General features: G+C 35.7%; 7 non-coding genes across 7 annotated transcripts; all 7 read right to left on the minus strand.

The window, feature by feature from the left end:
- Positions 1-79: 79 nt before the first annotated feature.
- Positions 80-151, minus strand: trnac-gca (transfer RNA cysteine (anticodon GCA)). Its single transcript has one exon. It is a non-coding gene; the product is annotated as a tRNA-Cys (tRNA).
- Positions 152-293: 142 nt separating this feature from the next.
- trnac-gca (transfer RNA cysteine (anticodon GCA)) lies at positions 294-365 on the minus strand. The gene has a single exon. It is a non-coding gene; the product is annotated as a tRNA-Cys (tRNA).
- Positions 366-1,210: 845 nt separating this feature from the next.
- Positions 1,211-1,282, minus strand: trnac-gca (transfer RNA cysteine (anticodon GCA)). Its single transcript has one exon. It is a non-coding gene; the product is annotated as a tRNA-Cys (tRNA).
- Positions 1,283-2,049: 767 nt separating this feature from the next.
- trnas-gga (transfer RNA serine (anticodon GGA)) lies at positions 2,050-2,121 on the minus strand. Its single transcript has one exon. It is a non-coding gene; the product is annotated as a tRNA-Ser (tRNA).
- Positions 2,122-2,263: 142 nt separating this feature from the next.
- On the minus strand, positions 2,264-2,335 carry trnac-gca (transfer RNA cysteine (anticodon GCA)). Its single transcript has one exon. It is a non-coding gene; the product is annotated as a tRNA-Cys (tRNA).
- A 142-nt stretch (positions 2,336-2,477) lies between these two features.
- trnac-gca (transfer RNA cysteine (anticodon GCA)) lies at positions 2,478-2,549 on the minus strand. The gene has a single exon. It is a non-coding gene; the product is annotated as a tRNA-Cys (tRNA).
- A 142-nt stretch (positions 2,550-2,691) lies between these two features.
- Positions 2,692-2,763, minus strand: trnac-gca (transfer RNA cysteine (anticodon GCA)). Its single transcript has one exon. It is a non-coding gene; the product is annotated as a tRNA-Cys (tRNA).
- Positions 2,764-19,542: the final 16,779 nt, after the last annotated feature.

Raw genomic sequence — 19,542 nt, forward strand, 5'->3', positions numbered from 1 at the left:
GGTTAGAGAACAATGTGCTTGGCTTGTCGTGAACTACGATAACAGTACCAAAGATCACATTCAAATTGAGACATGATAAAGGGGGCACTCGGATTTGAACCGGGGACCTCTTGATCTGCAGTCAAATGCTCTACCACTGAGCTATACCCCCTTTCAATTAACTTTTTTTAAAGTAAAAAAAATCCCAGTAATTTTCTTAAAGTTGTCTGTAGAAGGTAAGAGAACAATGTGCTCGGCTTGTCGTGAACTACGATAACAGTACCAAAGATCACATTCAGATAAGGACATGATAAAGGGGGCACTCGGATTTGAACCAAGGACCTCTTGATCTGCAGTCAAATGCTCTACCACTGAGCTATACCCCCTTTCACTTAACTTTTTTTAAAGTAAAAAAAATCCCAGTAATTTTCTTATAGTTGTCTGTAGAAGGTTAGAGAACAATGTGCTTGGCTTGTCGTGAACTACGATAACAGTACCAAAGATCACATTCAAATTGAGACATGATAAAGGGGCTCTCGGATTTGAACGGGGGACCTCTCGATCTGCAGTCAAATGCTCTACCAATGAGCTATACCCCCTTTCAGCAAACCCTTTTCAAAGGAAAAAAAAATTCAAGTAATTTTCTTAAATTCATCTGTAGAAGGTAAAAGAACAATGTGCTTGGCTTGTCGTGAACAACGATAAAAGTACCAAAGATCACATTCAGATTGCGACATGATAAAGGGGGCACTTGGATTTGAACCGTGGACCTCTTGATCTGCAGTCAAATGCCCTACCACTTAGCTATAACCCCTTTCAGACAAACTTTTTCAAGGTACCTAGTGAACTAGTATAACAGTACCAAAGATAATATTCAGATTGGTAAGCGATAAAGGGGGCACTCGGATTTGAACCGGGGACCTCTTGATCTGCAGTCAAATGCTCTACCACTGAGCAAATGTTTGGCTTGTTGTGAACTAGGATAGCAGCACCAAGTAACACATTCAGATTGGGACATGATAAAGGGGACACTTGCATTTTAACCTGAGACATCCCGATCTGCAGATAAATGCTCTACCACTGAGCTATACCCCCTTTCAGAGAACCCTTTTCAAAGTAAAAAAAATCCCAGTAATTTTCTTAAAGTCGTCTGTAGAAGGTAAAAGAACAATGTGCTTGGCTTGTAGTGAACTAGGATAACAGTACCAAACATCACATTGGGACATGATAAAGGGGGCACTTGGATTTGAACCAGGGACCTCTTGATCTGCAGTCAAATGCTCTACCACTGAGCTATACCCCCTTTCAATTGACTTTTTCCAAAGTAAAAAGAAATCCCAGTCATTTTCTTAAATGCATAAGTAGCAGGTAAAAGAACAAAGTGTTTGACACTAGCATTACCACACCAAAGATCACATTCAGATTGGGACATGATAAAGGGGACAATCGGATTTGAAACAGGGACCTCTTGATCTGCAGTCAAATGCCCTACCACTGAGCTATAACCCCTTTTAGACAACCTTTTTCAAGGTAAAAAAAAATCCCAGTATTTTCTTAAATTCGTCAGTAGAAGGTAAAAGAGCAAATGTTTGGCTTGTCGTGAACTACGATAACAGCACCAAATATCACATTCAGACTGGGACGTGTTAAAGGGGACAATCGGATTTGAACCGGGGACCTCTTGATCTGCAGTCAAATGCTCTACCACGGAGATATAACTCCTTTCAGAAAAACTTTTTCAAGGTTAAAAAAATCCCAGTAACTTTCTTAAATTCGTCAGTAGAAGGTAAAAGAACAAATGTTTGCCTTGTTGTGAACTAGAGAGCAGCACCAAAGATCACATTTAGATTGGGACACGATAAAGGGGCTCTCGGATTTGAACGGGGGACCTCTCGATCTGCAGTCAAATGCTCTACCACTGAGCTATACCCCGTTTCAGAGAACCCTTTTCAAAGTAAAAAAAAATTTCAGTAATTTTCTTAAATTCATCTGTAGAAGGTAAAAGAACAATGTGTTTGGCTTGTCGTGAACAAGGATAAAAGTACCAAAGATCACATTGGGACATGATAAAGGGGGCACTCGGATTTGAACCAGGGTCTTCTTGATCTCCAGTAAAATGCTCTACCACTGAGCTATACCCCCTTTCAATTAACTTTTTCCAAAGTAAAAAAAATCCCAGTAATTTTCTTAAAGTTGTCTGTAGAAGGTAAGAGAACAATGTGCTCGGCTTGTCGTGAACTACGAAAACAGTACCAAAGATCACATTCAGAAAAGGAAATGATAAAGGGGGCACTCGGATTTGAACCAAGGACCACTTGATCTGCAGTCAAATGCTCTACCACTGAGCTATACCCCCTTTCAATTAACTTTTTTTAAAGTAAAAAAAAATCCAGTAATTTTCTTATAGTTGTCTGTAGATGGTTAGAGAACAATGTGCTTGGCTTGTCGTGAACTACGATAACAGTACCAAAGATCACATTCAAATTGAGACATGATAAAGGGGGCACTCGGATTTGAACCGGGGACCTCTTGATCTGCAGTCAAATGCTCTACCACTGAGCTATACCCCCTTTCAATTAACTTTTTTTAAAGTAAAAAAAATCCCAGTAATTTTCTTAAAGTTGTCTGTAGAAGGTAAGAGAACAATGTGCTCGGCTTGTCGTGAACTACGATAACAGTACCAAAGATCACATTCAGATAAGGACATGATAAAGGGGGCACTCGGATTTGAACCAAGGACCTCTTGATCTGCAGTCAAATGCTCTACCACTGAGCTATACCCCCTTTCACTTAACTTTTTTTAAAGTAAAAAAAATCCCAGTAATTTTCTTATAGTTGTCTGTAGAAGGTTAGAGAACAATGTGCTTGGCTTGTCGTGAACTACGATAACAGTACCAAAGATCACATTCAAATTGAGACATGATAAAGGGGCTCTCGGATTTGAACGGGGGACCTCTCGATCTGCAGTCAAATGCTCTACCAATGAGCTATACCCCCTTTCAGCAAACCCTTTTCAAAGGAAAAAAAAATTCAAGTAATTTTCTTAAATTCATCTGTAGAAGGTAAAAGAACAATGTGTTTGGCTTGTCGTGAAGAAGGATAAAAGTACCAAAGATCACATTGGGACATGATAAAGGGGGCACTCGGATTTGAACCAGGGTCTTCTTGATCTCCAGTAAAATGCTCTACCAATGAGCTATACCCCCTTTCAATTAACTCTTTTTAAAGTAAAAAAAATCCCAGTAATTCTCTTAAAGTTGTCTGTAGAAGACTAGAGAACAATGTGCTTGGCTTGTCGTGAACTACGATAACAGTACCAAAGATCACATTCAGATAAGGACATGATAAAGCGGACACTCAGATTTGAACCAGAGACCTCTTGATCTGCAGTCAAATGCCCTACCACTGAGCTATACACCCTTTCAGACATTCTTTTTCAAGGTAAAAAAATCCCAGTAATTTTCTTAAAGTCGTCTGTAGAAGGTAAAAGAGCAAATGTTTGGCTTGTTGTGAACTAGGATAGCAGCACCAAGTAACACATTCAGATTGGGACATGATAAAGGGGACACTTGCATTTTAACCTGAGACATCCCGATCTGCAGATAAATGCTCTATCCACTGAGCTATACCCCCTTTCAGAGAACCCTTTTCAAAGTAAAACAAATCCCAGTAATTTTCTTAAAGTCGTCTGTAGAAGGTAAAAGAACAATGTGCTTGGCTTGTAGTGAACTAGGATAACAGTAACAAAGATCACATTGGGACATGATAAAGGGACCATCTTGATCTCAGGATCTGTTTTCCTTTATTAAAACCGCTACACCTCTGCCCTGCCTATCATCCTCATTATTATATAAAATATCTCCGTTCCATCTTTTTCTTATTTCAGTCATAAATCCATCCCTCCAGTTAGTCTCTTGTAATAAAATTACATCTTCATTCTTGAAAATTTTCTCAAATTTTCTTACATCTAAAAGTCCTCTGGCATTAAAAGTAACACAACTAAAAGCCATTAAAAGAAAAACAAATAAATACCTAAACCATTAATCTTCATCAGTAGTAATACCATTCGGCTTATGTCAAAATGATTTATGACCCTATGATTGACAGGTGGGCGGGGCTAACCTTTGACCTTCCGGAGGGTGTTCCGGAGGTCCTTTGATGTAGGGATTAACCTTTGACCTTCCGGAGGGGTTGTTCCGGAGGTCCGTTAATGTAGGGATTAACCTTTGACATTCCGGAGGATGTTCCGGAGGTCGCTTAATTTAGGGATTAACCTTTGACCTATCGATCGATCAAGTTGACAGTTGTCTTTGCCCTATTGACCTTTGTATGATATATGAAGTTGCCAGTTGTCTTTGCCAGTTGTCTTTGCCCCATTGATTTTGACCTATTGACCCCGGGGGGAAATAACTTCTTGCTGTGGGAAATCCCCTCCGTGTCGGGGTGAGAAAATAATTGTTCTAATGTCGCATATAGATTAGAATAGATTAGAATTACAAAAGTAAAATCATCTTACCGTTTCAGAGAATTGGGTTTAAGTTGAAAAGAGTTGAGGATCTTTTGAAAAGAGTTCCTCCGAGTGATTCTCTCCTTTTGCATCTGACAGTCTCCGCACTGTGTGTGTGTGCATCTGTCTGTGAGTGACATCCGATATCCTGGCATTCCTGAGCACGCTATATAAATGGGGATATTGAGAAAAAGTTTTTCTAATACTCTCACACTAAAGTTGAAAAGCATGCTGCTCCTTTAAAATGGTTATAAATTTTAGTCATTTACAAATATCTTACACTAAAGTTGAACACATTCTGTTCTTTAAAAAGTATATAAATGATTATAAAAAATCTTTTAAAAACAAAAATAAAATCATCTTACATTTTAGAGAGTTGAAGAAGTAAATCTCAACACATCATTGTCAATATAACGTATGAATGTATTTACAAAGATGCAATAAGTTTAAAGTTTTGATACAAAATATCCCCTGAGTGTTTCTCTCACACACCAGCGTTTTGACACACTGTGTTTCAGAGTGGTGGAGGAATGTGTGTGTGTGTGTGTGTGTGTGTGTGTGTGTGTGTGTGTGTGTGTGTGTGTGTGTGTGTGTGTGTGTGTGTGTGTGTGTGTGTGTGTGTGTGTGTGTGTGTGTGTGTGCGTGCGCGTGTGTGCGTGTGTGTGTGTGTGTGTGTCAGGCCAGCAGCAGTATGAGACATTGAGGATGTTTTGTTAGTGTTAATCTTAAAAGTTAATCTTAAAAGTTTAAAAATAAAAGATAATTTAAATTCAATTCAATTAATTATTTAAAGTCTTAATAAAACGTTGTAATACAGTCGTATCTTCTATTTATCTTTTAGAAGATTACTGTTATGATTTTGTTTAATGGTGCTCTAAAGTATAATGTTTATTAATATAGTCATAGCCATAATGATTTTTGTACTGTAACAGCATATTCTATCCCGTACACCTAAACACGACCATCAAAGAAAATTGTATCTTTACATTGTTTTTTACATACTGTTTTACTCACACACACACACACACACACACACACACACACACACACACACACACACACACACACACACACACACACACACACACACACACACACACACACACACACACACACACTAACCCGGCTCCATAAAATTAACCAATCTCTATTTTTAAATTAAATGATTATAAATAAAGTATATAACTCAATGAATATTAACAAGTATGTTACTAAAATGAATTCAAACTATTTAAACATAGTTTTAGCTAAATGAATTTATATATAAATAAATAAAGTATATAAATATAAAAATACCTTACATTTCCACAGTGCTGAAGATGTAGTTCTTTATGCAATGATAAAAACAGTCCAAAGTCATAAACAAAACCCTCCTGGTTCCTTCAGTGATAAACTACAGGGTGAAATGAATGCATGACCCCCTCACAGAGACGAGAGGAGTTACAGGACAGATGAGCCTCTGGGATGTGCCAATGTCATAGCATATGTAAAGTTAGTCTGCTTTCCAGAGTTTTATTCATACTAAATTCATTTGAAATATTAAAAGTTTAAATTAGATCTTTTAAAATTAAAAGACTGTTTAAATCAAAGCTTTAACGTTTTATTAAAATCGTATCTTCTATTTATCTTCTTAGAAGACTTCTGTATGATATAAATGATTTTACATAAATTTAACCTAAGGTATTATTTTTACTAAAGCGTCTGTTCAAAAAATAAAGCAAAAACTGTACTTTGGTATCTTAGATATTATACAAATTATTTCAAACAGTATTTTTGTCCATGCCGCATGAAACATGTTGTCAAAGTTTGTCACAATGTTTTTTTTGTTTTTGTAGTTGTTGTTTTTGTTTTTAAGAAATCCCAGGACTCTACATTGTTCTTATTTAGATTATGTTGTATCATTTAGAAAACCACCGTACATTTTCAGAGACGCAATGTACCTTTTTTTGGTCCATCACACAGCATATTTAATTTTACTCATCTTAATTCAAAGCATGATCTTATTTTTTCTACGGTAGCTATGATCTATTGCACGTATAAGGTGTATATCATTTTTTACTTTTCTTGTATCTCCCGAACTATCCTTAATCAGTGTGGAAACATACAGGCTGAACCCCTTTACTGAGAATATACTATCGGTTATCTACTCAAAATATATATGTAGAACTTTAAAATGTTAGCATTTGTTGATGCGACAGTTTGTCTGTAGGCTGCATGAACAGACTTTGGGGAGAGTGATGATACTATATAGTAGGAAGCATGCCCCTTGACCTCCTCCATTTTGGAGGCTTTTTAGTTAAAGACCCAACAATTTAGTCCTAAAGCGGCTACAGTAATTTATTGCCATGTGTAACCTGAAAAAACAAGAGGTGATAAAAAATGTTAACGATGACCTCATGGCTACGGCTGTGAGAGGACTCCATTCCCTACTGAAAGAACATTGTGGACACACAGCTCTGACGTTTTCCAAGAGTATTTTGCCCAGCCTCTTCTTTATAAACAGCCAAGACAAATCATTTCTGGACCAAAAACTTTTGCACCCTCACTCTTACCACCTCATCAAAAGACATGTCTAAAAGTGAGTATTGTCTTTATAATTCATTTATGCTACAGTGAAAGATTGTTTACACATAAGGAAAAGACGGTATAATTCATTAGTGTTTTAAACATGCTATTGCTGTTATAGCATGCTTTGTTGCTCTTACACATTGTTATATGTTCTATATCAAATGTTTTTGACGTCATATACGTTTCAGAATATATATATATATATATATATATCCCAGCCAATCACATTTTACTGTAGTTGCCCGCTGGGGGGTTTCCATAAAGGACATTAAAATAAATGTTTTAAATATTATTTAGATTATATTTGTCAGACATGGTTATATCTGCATAGGCCTATTTAATTATTTAATCTGTATTTTATTCCTTTTCAGTTACTTACTTTTTAAATTTCGGTAGGCTACTTTTTAATTCTTCTTTTACTTTGTCTTTGATTTTAACTTTTAGCACTTTGCATGATAAAATTGTTTAAAATGTAAGCTATAAATATGAATGGCACAATGTGATAACCAAAATATATAAAAGTTAAGTCAAAGCTATTCATATAGCCTAGCGTTTTTCACAATACACATTCTCATAATTTAGTTATACATTCTGACGCTGGGCACCGTCCAGCGTCTTCTTTCAGATGGTTCAATATTTATGATATTATGCGCCCCTGAATGGAAAAGAACTGTAAACTTCATCATTGTACTGTAATGAACTGCGTTACTGCCTATAGGATGATTGCATGATTTTTTTCCATTTAAAATAACATGGTCTTTCCTTTTCTCTCTCTCTCTAGAGACAGCAAACACTGCAGGACGACCGGACATCCAAGTAACATGTTAGTGTGGTTTATATTTATTTTTAATGAGGAACATTATAGAGTGCAACAGGCGTTTTCTGGAAGTAAAAACACTTCCGGTAACCAGCGACTGTGAAAAAGGGGGCAGGTACTCTATTGGCTGTATAATGAACAGATGAACTGACAGATATTTTATGTAAACAGGCAAAATCTCTTCATCTGATGGTGGCCATGTGTTTTCGCCTATCATAACTGGTTTAACTCATGGCTCCTCCATTGACATCAACATGACTTCTGCGGAATCAAATGTACCGGCAAATTGTAAGTGTAATAAATCAGTTTTGCCTATGCGATGTATTAAATTAATCTTAATTAAGCAGTCCGAGTTAACTATTTGGGACCAATTGGAAATTTACATTCTGATCTAACAGCGTCATGTACAAATTTGTCATGCTCCTGGATTATTTTACTATACTACATTACTATAGCCTTTTATTTACTGATGATTTTATCAAAGCCACGGATTAACTCAATTCATGGTTCCAATAATAAAATAAATGAACAATTGACAGATGAACTGACAGATATTTTATGTAAACAGGCAAAATCTCTGCATCTGATGGTGACCATGTGTTTTCGCCTATCATAACTGGTTTAACTCATGGCTCCCCCTTTGAGATAAACATGACTTCTGCCAAATCAAATGTACCGGCAAATTGTAAGTGTGATGCATGAGAAACTATTAAAACAGTTTTTTGTATAAATTTAATGTATAAATGTATAAACAATGTATAAAATTAATCTTAATTAAGCAGTCGGAGTTAACTATTTGGGACCAATTTTAAGGAAAGTTACATTCTGATCTAACAGCGTCATGTACAAATTTGAAATATTTTTGGTACTATTGAATCAGGTTTTGTAGAATAAGCCATGATGAATTTATCTCATCTGGTGTCATGCTCCTGGATTATTCAGAATTGTAACTATAGCCTTTTATTTTACGACACTTATTTATTTTACTACAGATTTGATCGAAGCCAAATACTGTCCAAAAGGGGCGACTGGGAAAGAAGAGAAACGGGTCAATACAAGGTTAGATTCAATCTTTATATTCTTTCCCCATTTTGCCTTCATTTTCCTTTTCATGTTTTAATTTTCAATTTTTATATTCTCAGATCATCAAGGGTTTCTGAAAGCAAACACCAGTCAGTTGGTTGAAAATATGAAGAACATTGATCCAATCATTGACGATCTTGACTTGCACAATGGATCAGTTGCAAATGTGCGAGCGAATCCAACACGCCGGATGAAGATGAGGGAACTGCTGGACTGTGTGAATTGTGAAAGCATTGCCAAGAACCTGGTCAATGCCTTGTGCAAGCCCATCATCAAAATGTTTTAACATATCGTAAATTTCAATTGTTTGATAAATTATCTAACGATTATACCTAACTATCAACAGTTATATGTGAAACGAGCTCAGTCGCATTAGAGATGGATTCTTGTTTATATTGAACCACATGTTTAACAGCTCTAGGGTTCTTAAATTGTTTACCGCGGTTTCATTTTGAACAACACTATCGTAACACTTATCGTATCGCCGGGTGTGATTGTAATGTTTTGTATGGTGTTTTTCTTTACACTTTCCCCCTGGATATCTGGTTCCTACAGTTAGCGGTAATGTTAGTCAACTCTATGTCTTCTCTTTGTTCATATACGACAGTATTCGCATGAATTGGCGTGATTTAATAAAATGACGGTTTAAACCATCATCTTCGCTTGAGACATTTACATTATATTATACCATCCTAGTTTTAAATAGCGCTTAAATGTATATTTTACCCCCTTTATGCGGCTACAGAATACCGCACAAGGATCTCTGAAATATTTTTTGTGTAAAACATCTATGTAGATCTATTTATGTTTTTACAAATACGCCAAAACAAAGAATGAAGACATCTTTCTATAAGTGTCCCTCAAAACACAGTGCATCCGTGTACGATGATTTATCAGAAAATTACTTTTGTCCCTTTTTTCTGAATAATCTCGCCAAGTGCGGGTGTTTGATAACTATTGAACAACCCTGAATTCGATTACTCAATAAAAAAAACTCAATAATGCGCTAAAGGTCTATAACTGAACTTTAACATCTTAATAGTTGGTAAAAGTTCACTTAAAGTCTGCGCAAAATAAAATACATCCTAGCTACTTTCTAAACAGAGCTTATCGCGATCCATTCACCCATCCATATGTTTTGAACTTTTAATGTTTAATCAACATTTTGTTGGAAAACATATGCTGGATTTACTCAACTTTTTATGTCAACAGGTTCTGCATAGCGGGGTATTGTCGCATTTAATTAACATTGTTTATTTCAGTAAACTTAAGTTTATTACATAAGATTCATTCAATGCCATTTAGTTGAATCAGGTTAACATTCTTAATTTAGTCCAAAACTATTAAGTTCAAATAATCCAATTGTTTCGTTTATTTAGGGGTTGTGTTCAACAACCTTTACAAATATATCTAATAAGATAAGCTTTTACAAAATCTTTACTCGGTAAAGACTCTTATTGGTTTTGTCGCATCCAATGCATCCCCAAAGTAGTTGTTTTTATAATGATTAAAAGCGCTTTAATTAATATTATCATGGTCTACACTTTATGGTAAAACACTAACATATCAGAAACTCTTTTAAATATAAACATTAACATGTTTTTATCTTGCTGTTAAAACACATAAATAACGTTTTATTTCAAATTGTACTGTTCCTAGTTTTCTATATTGCTATTTTAATTAAACTCATTTGTGTAATCTCGACTCAAATGGATAAATTAAAATGTTTGAAAAGTATTGTGTTGATTTAACTCCATTTACTTAAGTTAATTTTTTTTTGGTTTACTTAACTGAAACAGGTTCTTTCAACATGACTTTGAATGAGAAAACAAATACATCGGTGTTCAAAGAAAATATTTTTTAAATAAACTGAACAGTATCGTAAAACAATTTTCGGCTGAATTGTCTCGGACGATATGCAGGACATGGTTATTTACGGCGTCCTGATGACGACCCCCACCGTACACACCAGGGGAGCGAGGGCGGGGGCCCACAATCGCAGTGCTGATAAACTCTACACAGAGACCAGCCTCAGTTATCGCACACAAGCCATTTTTCCTAACCGCTTGTGTATGCTGGTAACGCTGCTAAATCCCATTTCGACGCTACGGACGGATGCTTCAACGACGTCGGATTCGATATCGTAAAAAACGCGACTGCGGGGGTACTACAACATCTCATGTATCTAAAGTGGAAGGAATTGATCAGATGTTCCTGTTTGTCTGAGCATTTGGCATTTGTCAAAAACACAAGCTTCCGAGCGTTAAAGCACTAGGCCTGGACGATTGTGCTGCAAGGACTCGCTCAAGAGATTCCGGGGACTTTCACCATCAAACAGTTTCCTATTTGAAAATCTAAAAACCTCTGAGATGGCGACGCAAAAGCTGACGGAGAACAACTGCCCGTCGAGTTCCGGCGATGCGGGACACAAGTATCATCCGGTGTGTGAGTGCTCCGTGGGGAAAGAGTGTCGTTTAAGGGCCACGCTAGACTCTATGTTTAAAGATCATTTTAGAGACCAGATGGTTTACTTGATGGACAGGATCATCGATGCTGCGTGTGTTAAGAAAACCGATTGTGAGCGGGACACCAAACGTGTCACAAATCTCAAAAAAGAAATGGATGTCATAAGAGGGTTGGTGGGGACATGGACCGATGTGACGCCCATGTTTTTTAACACCATAGAGCCGACAGGCGTAATCCTCAGAAAATTTCTGGATGTGATGTGTGCATCTAGTCACGAATTCGCGGTCGATGAACTACTCGTTATGTTTACGTTTGTAACAGATCTCTGTGCGTTACTGGCATCAAAAAATGCCAAAACAGATCTTGGCGAAATAATTCAAGGCCTCGTCAACTATACCCTAGACCAAGACATGGTAGCGTGCCAAGACTTTCTATTCTGGTTGGATCACAAATAAATGGAGTTATTGTCTACTTTATGTATATTTAATGTCGGTCTATCATCATTTTGTAAAGAAAAATACTGTTGAAATAAAAGATTGTACCGCTTAACTCATCATTCTTTGCGACCGTGTCGGAGCTTTGGAGTTTCACAATTTTATAATAAAATGGTATTATAAGTCTTGATTCTTGCGCATTAATAATTTAATGAATAAATACTAGATGAGAATATTTAAGAGATTAAATGTTTCAGTGAGCCTGTTAATTTCCCCATCCCATCATGCTGTATAGGGGTGTACATTTGAAATAAAACGTTATTTATGTGTTTTAACAGCAAGATAAAAACATGTTAATGTTTATATTTAAAAGAGTTTCTGATATGTTAGTGTTTTACCATAAAGTGTAAACCATGATAATATTAATTAAACCGCTTTTAATCATTATAAAAACAACTACTTTGGGGATGCATTGGATGCGACAAAACCAATAAGAGTCTTTACCGAGTAAAGATTTTGTAAAAGCTTATCTTATTAGATATATTTGTAAAGGTTGTTGAACACAACCCCTAAATAAACGAAACAATTGGATTATTTGAACTTAATAGTTTTGGACTAAATTAAGAATGTTAACCTGATTCAACTAAATGGCATTGAATGAATCTTATGTAATAAACTTAAGTTTACTGAAATAAACAATGTTAATTAAATGCGACAATACCCCGCTATGCAGAACCTGTTGACATAAAAAGTTGAGTAAATCCAGCATATGTTTTCCAACAAAATGTTGATTAAACATTAAAAGTTCAAAACATATGGATGGGTGAATGGATCGCGATAAGCTCTGTTTAGAAAGTAGCTAGGATATATTTTATTTTGCGCAGACTTTAAGTGAACTTTTACCAACTATTAAGATGTTAAAGTTCAGTTATAGACCTTTAGCGCATTATTGAGTTTTTTTTATTGAGTAACCGAATTCAGGGTTGTTCAATAGTTATCAAACACCCGCACTTGGCGAGATTATTCAGAAAAAAGGGACAAAAGTAATTTTCTGATAAATCATCGTACACGGATGCACTGTGTTTTGAGGGACACTTACAGAAAGATGTCTTCATTCTTTGTTTTGGCGTATTTGTAAAAACATAAATAGATCTACATAGATGTTTTACACAAAAAATATTTCAGAGATCCTTGTGCGGTATTCTGTAGCCGCATAAAGGGGGTAAAATATACATTTAAGCGCTATTTAAAACTAGGATGGTATAATATAATGTAAATGTCTCAAGCGAAGATGATGGTTTAAACCGTCATTTTATTAAATCACGCCAATTCATGCGAATACTGTCGTATATGAACAAAGAGAAGACATAGAGTTGACTAACATTACCGCTAACTGTAGGAACCAGATATCCAGGGGGAAAGTGTAAAGAAAAACACCATACAAAACATTACAATCACACCCGGCGATACGATAAGTGTTACGATAGTGTTGTTCAAAATGAAACCGCGGTAAACAATTTAAGAACCCTAGAGCTGTTAAACATGTGGTTCAATATAAACAAGAATCCATCTCTAATGCGACTGAGCTCGTTTCACATATAACTGTTGATAGTTAGGTATAATCGTTAGATAATTTATCAAACAATTGAAATTTACGATATGTTAAAACATTTTGATGATGGGCTTGCACAAAGCATTGACCAGGTTCTTGGCAATGCTTTCACAATTCACACAGTCCAGCAGTTCCCTCATCTTCATCCGGCGTGTTGGATTCGCTCGCACATTTGCAACTGATCCATTGTGCAAGTCAAGATCGTCAATGATTGGATCAATGTTCTTCATATTTTCAACCAACTGACTGGTGTTTGCTTTCAGAAACCCTTGATGATCTGAGAATATAAAAATTGAAAATTAAAACATGAAAAGGAAAATGAAGGCAAAATGGGGAAAGAATATAAAGATTGAATCTAACCTTGTATTGACCCGTTTCTCTTCTTTCCCAGTCGCCCCTTTTGGACAGTATTTGGCTTCGATCAAATCTGTAGTAAAATAAATAAGTGTCGTAAAATAAAAGGCTATAGTTACAATTCTGAATAATCCAGGAGCATGACACCAGATGAGATAAATTCATCATGGCTTATTCTACAAAACCTGATTCAATAGTACCAAAAATATTTCAAATTTGTACATGACGCTGTTAGATCAGAATGTAACTTTCCTTAAAATTGGTCCCAAATAGTTAACTCCGACTGCTTAATTAAGATTAATTTTATACATTGTTTATACATTTATACATTAAATTTATACAAAAAACTGTTTTAATAGTTTCTCATGCATCACACTTACAATTTGCCGGTACATTTGATTTGGCAGAAGTCATGTTTATCTCAAAGGGGGAGCCATGAGTTAAACCAGTTATGATAGGCGAAAACACATGGTCACCATCAGATGCAGAGATTTTGCCTGTTTACATAAAATATCTGTCAGTTCATCTGTCAATTGTTCATTTATTTTATTATTGGAACCATGAATTGAGTTAATCCGTGGCTTTGATAAAATCATCAGTAAATAAAAGGCTATAGTAATGTAGTATAGTAAAATAATCCAGGAGCATGACAAATTTGTACATGACGCTGTTAGATCAGAATGTAAATTTCCAATTGGTCCCAAATAGTTAACTCGGACTGCTTAATTAAGATTAATTGAATACATCGCATAGGCAAAACTGATTTATTACACTTACAATTTGCCGGTACATTTGATTCCGCAGAAGTCATGTTGATGTCAATGGAGGAGCCATGAGTTAAACCAGTTATGATAGGCGAAAACACATGGCCACCATCAGATGAAGAGATTTTGCCTGTTTACATAAAATATCTGTCAGTTCATCTGTTCATTATACAGCCAATAGAGTACCTGCCCCCTTTTTCACAGTCGCTGGTTACCGGAAGTGTTTTTACTTCCAGAAAACGCCTGTTGCACTCTATAATGTTTCTCATTAAAAATAAATATAAACCACACTAACATGTTACTTGGATGTCCGGTCGTCCTGCAGTGTTTGCTGTCTCTAGAGAGAGAGAGAAAAGGAAAGACCATGTTATTTTAAATGGAAAAAAATCATGCAATCATCCTATAGGCAGTAACGCAGTTCATTACAGTACAATGATGAAGTTTACAGTTCTTTTCCATTCAGGGGCGCATAATATCATAAATATTGAACCATCTGAAAGAAGACGCTGGACGGTGCCCAGCGTCAGAATGTATAACTAAATTATGAGAATGTGTATTGTGAAAAACGCTAGGCTATATGAATAGCTTTGACTTAACTTTTATATATTTTGGTTATCACATTGTGCCATTCATATTTATAGCTTACATTTTAAACAATTTTATCATGCAAAGTGCTAAAAGTTAAAATCAAAGACAAAGTAAAAGAAGAATTAAAAAGTAGCCTACCGAAATTTAAAAAGTAAGTAACTGAAAAGGAATAAAATACAGATTAAATAATTAAATAGGCCTATGCAGATATAACCATGTCTGACAAATATAATCTAAATAATATTTAAAACATTTATTTTAATGTCCTTTATGGAAACCCCCCAGCGGGCAACTACAGTAAAATGTGATTGGCTGGGATATATATATATATATATATATATATATATATATATATATATATATATATATATATATATATATATATATATATATATATATATATATATTCTGAAACGTATATGACGTCAAAAACATTTGATATAGAACATATAACAATGTGTAAGAGCAACAAAGCATGCTATAACAGCAATAGCATGTTTAAAACACTAATGAATTATACCGTCTTTTCCTTATGTGTAAACAATCTTTCACTGTAGCATAAATGAATTATAAAGACAATACTCACTTTTAGACATGTCTTTTGATGAGGTGGTAAGAGTGAGGGTGCAAAAGTTTTTGGTCCAGAAATGATTTGTCTTGGCTGTTTATAAAGAAGAGGCTGGGCAAAATACTCTTGGAAAACGTCAGAGCTGTGTGTCCACAATGTTCTTTCAGTAGGGAATGGAGTCCTCTCACAGCCGTAGCCATGAGGTCATCGTTAACATTTTTTATCACCTCTTGTTTTTTCAGGTTACACATGGCAATAAATTACTGTAGCCGCTTTAGGACTAAATTGTTGGGTCTTTAACTAAAAAGCCTCCAAAATGGAGGAGGTCAAGGGGCATGCTTCCTACTATATAGTATCATCACTCTCCCCAAAGTCTGTTCATGCAGCCTACAGACAAACTGTCGCATCAACAAATGCTAACATTTTAAAGTTCTACTTATATATTTTGAGTAGATAACCGATAGTATATTCTCAGTAAAGGGGTTCAGCCTGTATGTTTCCACACTGATTAAGGATAGTTCGGGAGATACAAGAAAAGTAAAAAATGATATACACCTTATACGTGCAATAGATCATAGCTACCGTAGAAAAAGTAAGATCATGCTTTGAATTTAGATGAGTAAAATTAAATATGCTGTGTGATGGACCAAAAAAAGGTACATTGCGTCTCTGAAAATGTACGGTGGTTTTCTAAATGATACAACATAATCTAAATAAGAACAATGTAGAGTCCTGGGATTTCTTAAAAACAAAAACAACAACTACAAAAACAAAAAAAACATTGTGACAAACTTTGACAACATGTTTCATGCGGCATGGACAAAAATACTGTTTGAAATAATTTGTATAATATCTAAGATACCAAAGTACAGTTTTTGCTTTATTTTTTGAACAGACGCTTTAGTAAAAATAATACCTTAGGTTAAATTTATGTAAAATCATTTATATCATACAGAAGTCTTCTAAGAAGATAAATAGAAGATACGATTTTAATAAAACGTTAAAGCTTTGATTTAAACAGTCTTTTAATTTTAAAAGATCTAATTTAAACTTTTAATATTTCAAATGAATTTAGTATGAATAAAACTCTGGAAAGCAGACTAACTTTACATATGCTATGACATTGGCACATCCCAGAGGCTCATCTGTCCTGTAACTCCTCTCGTCTCTGTGAGGGGGTCATGCATTCATTTCACCCTGTAGTTTATCACTGAAGGAACCAGGAGGGTTTTGTTTATGACTTTGGACTGTTTTTATCATTGCATAAAGAACTACATCTTCAGCACTGTGGAAATGTAAGGTATTTTTATATTTATATACTTTATTTATTTATATATAAATTCATTTAGCTAAAACTATGTTTAAATAGTTTGAATTCATTTTAGTAACATACTTGTTAATATTCATTGAGTTATATACTTTATTTATAATCATTTAATTTAAAAATAGAGATTGGTTAATTTTATGGAGCCGGGTTAGTGTGTGTGTGTGTGTGTGTGTGTGTGTGTGTGTGTGTGTGTGTGTGTGTGTGTGTGTGTGTGTGTGTGTGTGTGTGTGTGTGTGTGTGTGTGTGTGTGTGTGTGTGTGTGTGTGTGTGTGTGTGTGAGTAAAACAGTATGTAAAAAACAATGTAAAGATACAATTTTCTTTGATGGTCGTGTTTAGGTGTACGGGATAGAATATGCTGTTACAGTACAAAAATCATTATGGCTATGACTATATTAATAAACATTATACTTTAGAGCACCATTAAACAAAATCATAACAGTAATCTTCTAAAAGATAAATAGAAGATACGACTGTATTACAACGTTTTATTAAGACTTTAAATAATTAATTGAATTGAATTTAAATTATCTTTTATTTTTAAACTTTTAAGATTAACTTTTAAGATAAACACTAACAAAACATCCTCAATGTCTCATACTGCTGCTGGCCTGACACACACACACACACACACACACACACACACGCACACACGCGCACGCACGCACACACACACACACACACACACACACACACACACACACACACACACACACACACACACACACACACACACACACACACACACACACACACACACACACACACACACACATTCCTCCACCACTCTGAATCACAGTGTGTCAAAACGCTGGTGTGTGAGAGAAACACTCAGGGGATATTTTGTATCAAAACTTTAAACTTATTGCATCTTTGTAAATACATTCATACGTTATATTGACAATGATGTGTTGAGATTTACTTCTTCAACTCTCTAAAATGTAAGATGATTTTATTTTTGTTTTTAAAAGATTTTTTATAATCATTTATAAACTTTTTAAAGAACAGAATGTGTTCAACTTTAGTGTAAGATATTTGTAAATGACTAAAATTTATAACCATTTTAAAGGAGCAGCATGCTTTTCAACTTTAGTGTGAGAGTATTAGAAAAACTTTTTCTCAATATCCCCATTTATATAGCGTGCTCAGGAATGCCAGGATATCGGATGTCACTCACAGACAGATGCACACACACACAGTGCGGAAAGATGCAAAAGGAGAGAATCACTCGGAGGAACTCTTTTCAAAAGATCCTCAACTCTTTTCAACTTAAACCCAATTCTCTGAAACGGTAAGATGATTTTACTTTTGTAATTCTAATCTATTCTAATCTATATGCGACATTAGAACAATTATTTTCTCACCCCGACACGGAGGGGATTTCCCACAGCAAGAAGTTATTTCCCCCCGGGGTCAATAGGTCAAAATCAATGGGGCAAAGACAACTGGCAAAGACAACTGGCAACTTCATATATCATACAAAGGTCAATAGGGCAAAGACAACTGTCAACTTGATCGATCGATAGGTCAAAGGTTAATCCCTAAATTAAGCGACCTCCGGAACATCCTCCGGAATGTCAAAGGTTAATCCCTACATTAACGGACCTCCGGAACAACCCCTCCGGAAGGTCAAAGGTTAATCCCTACATCAAAGGACCTCCGGAACACCCTCCGGAAGGTCAAAGGTTAGCCCCGCCCACCTGTCAATCATAGGGTCATAAATCATTTTGACATAAGCCGAATGGTATTACTACTTTCATCTTCTCCCTCCAGGTCCCTTAGCACTTCAAACCTATTTTCACTTTTATCTAAAACCTTTAAAATAGTCCTTTTTCTTGCGTTACAGATATTTGGTTTTACCTTTACTAATCTTCTTAATTGTCCTTTCCCCTCTCGGTCTTTGTCCATCATTGTTTCTTCTTCACTTTCAGTCTCACTTTGATCTTTCTTTTCATGTCCATCTTTCTCCACGTCATCCAGGTAACTTTTAAAACTGTCCGAAATGTCCATTACTGTCCATTGAGTGTCCTGCTCCATTGTTTGTTCTTTGTCGTTCTCTTGTTCTCTTTCTTCTTCCTCTCACTGCTCTTTCCATTTCTTGTTGTCCTTCATCAATTTGCGCTCCTCCTCGTTGTTTCCTTCATGACCGTCCACCTGATTTTCCCTACCTCCTTCCTCTTCCTCCATCCAACATTCACATTAATTTAACGTTTCTCTGCAATCCGGGCACCTGACAGCATTGCAATGTCCCCTCTCCTCGCATTTGTAGCACTTAAAGTCAGGGTGCTCTTTCAGTAGGTGTTCTGGGCTCGTGCACAGCCGACAGGTTTTAACCTGGTGACTGTGCACCTCCCTAAAATACTGTGGCCCTTCCGCTGTTTCCAGCTTTGTGCTGTACGGTAGCGACGCCACCTCTTTGGGGAACCTCACCTTTAGGAACCTCACTTCACCTTTTCCGTCCTCTATGTCAATGCCC

The sequence above is a fragment of the Siphateles boraxobius genome, unplaced genomic scaffold (genome assembly GCF_051911475.1).
Source record: "Siphateles boraxobius isolate OS27281-9 unplaced genomic scaffold, OSU_SipBor_1 5, whole genome shotgun sequence".
Classification (NCBI taxonomy): domain Eukaryota; kingdom Metazoa; phylum Chordata; class Actinopteri; order Cypriniformes; family Leuciscidae; genus Siphateles; species Siphateles boraxobius.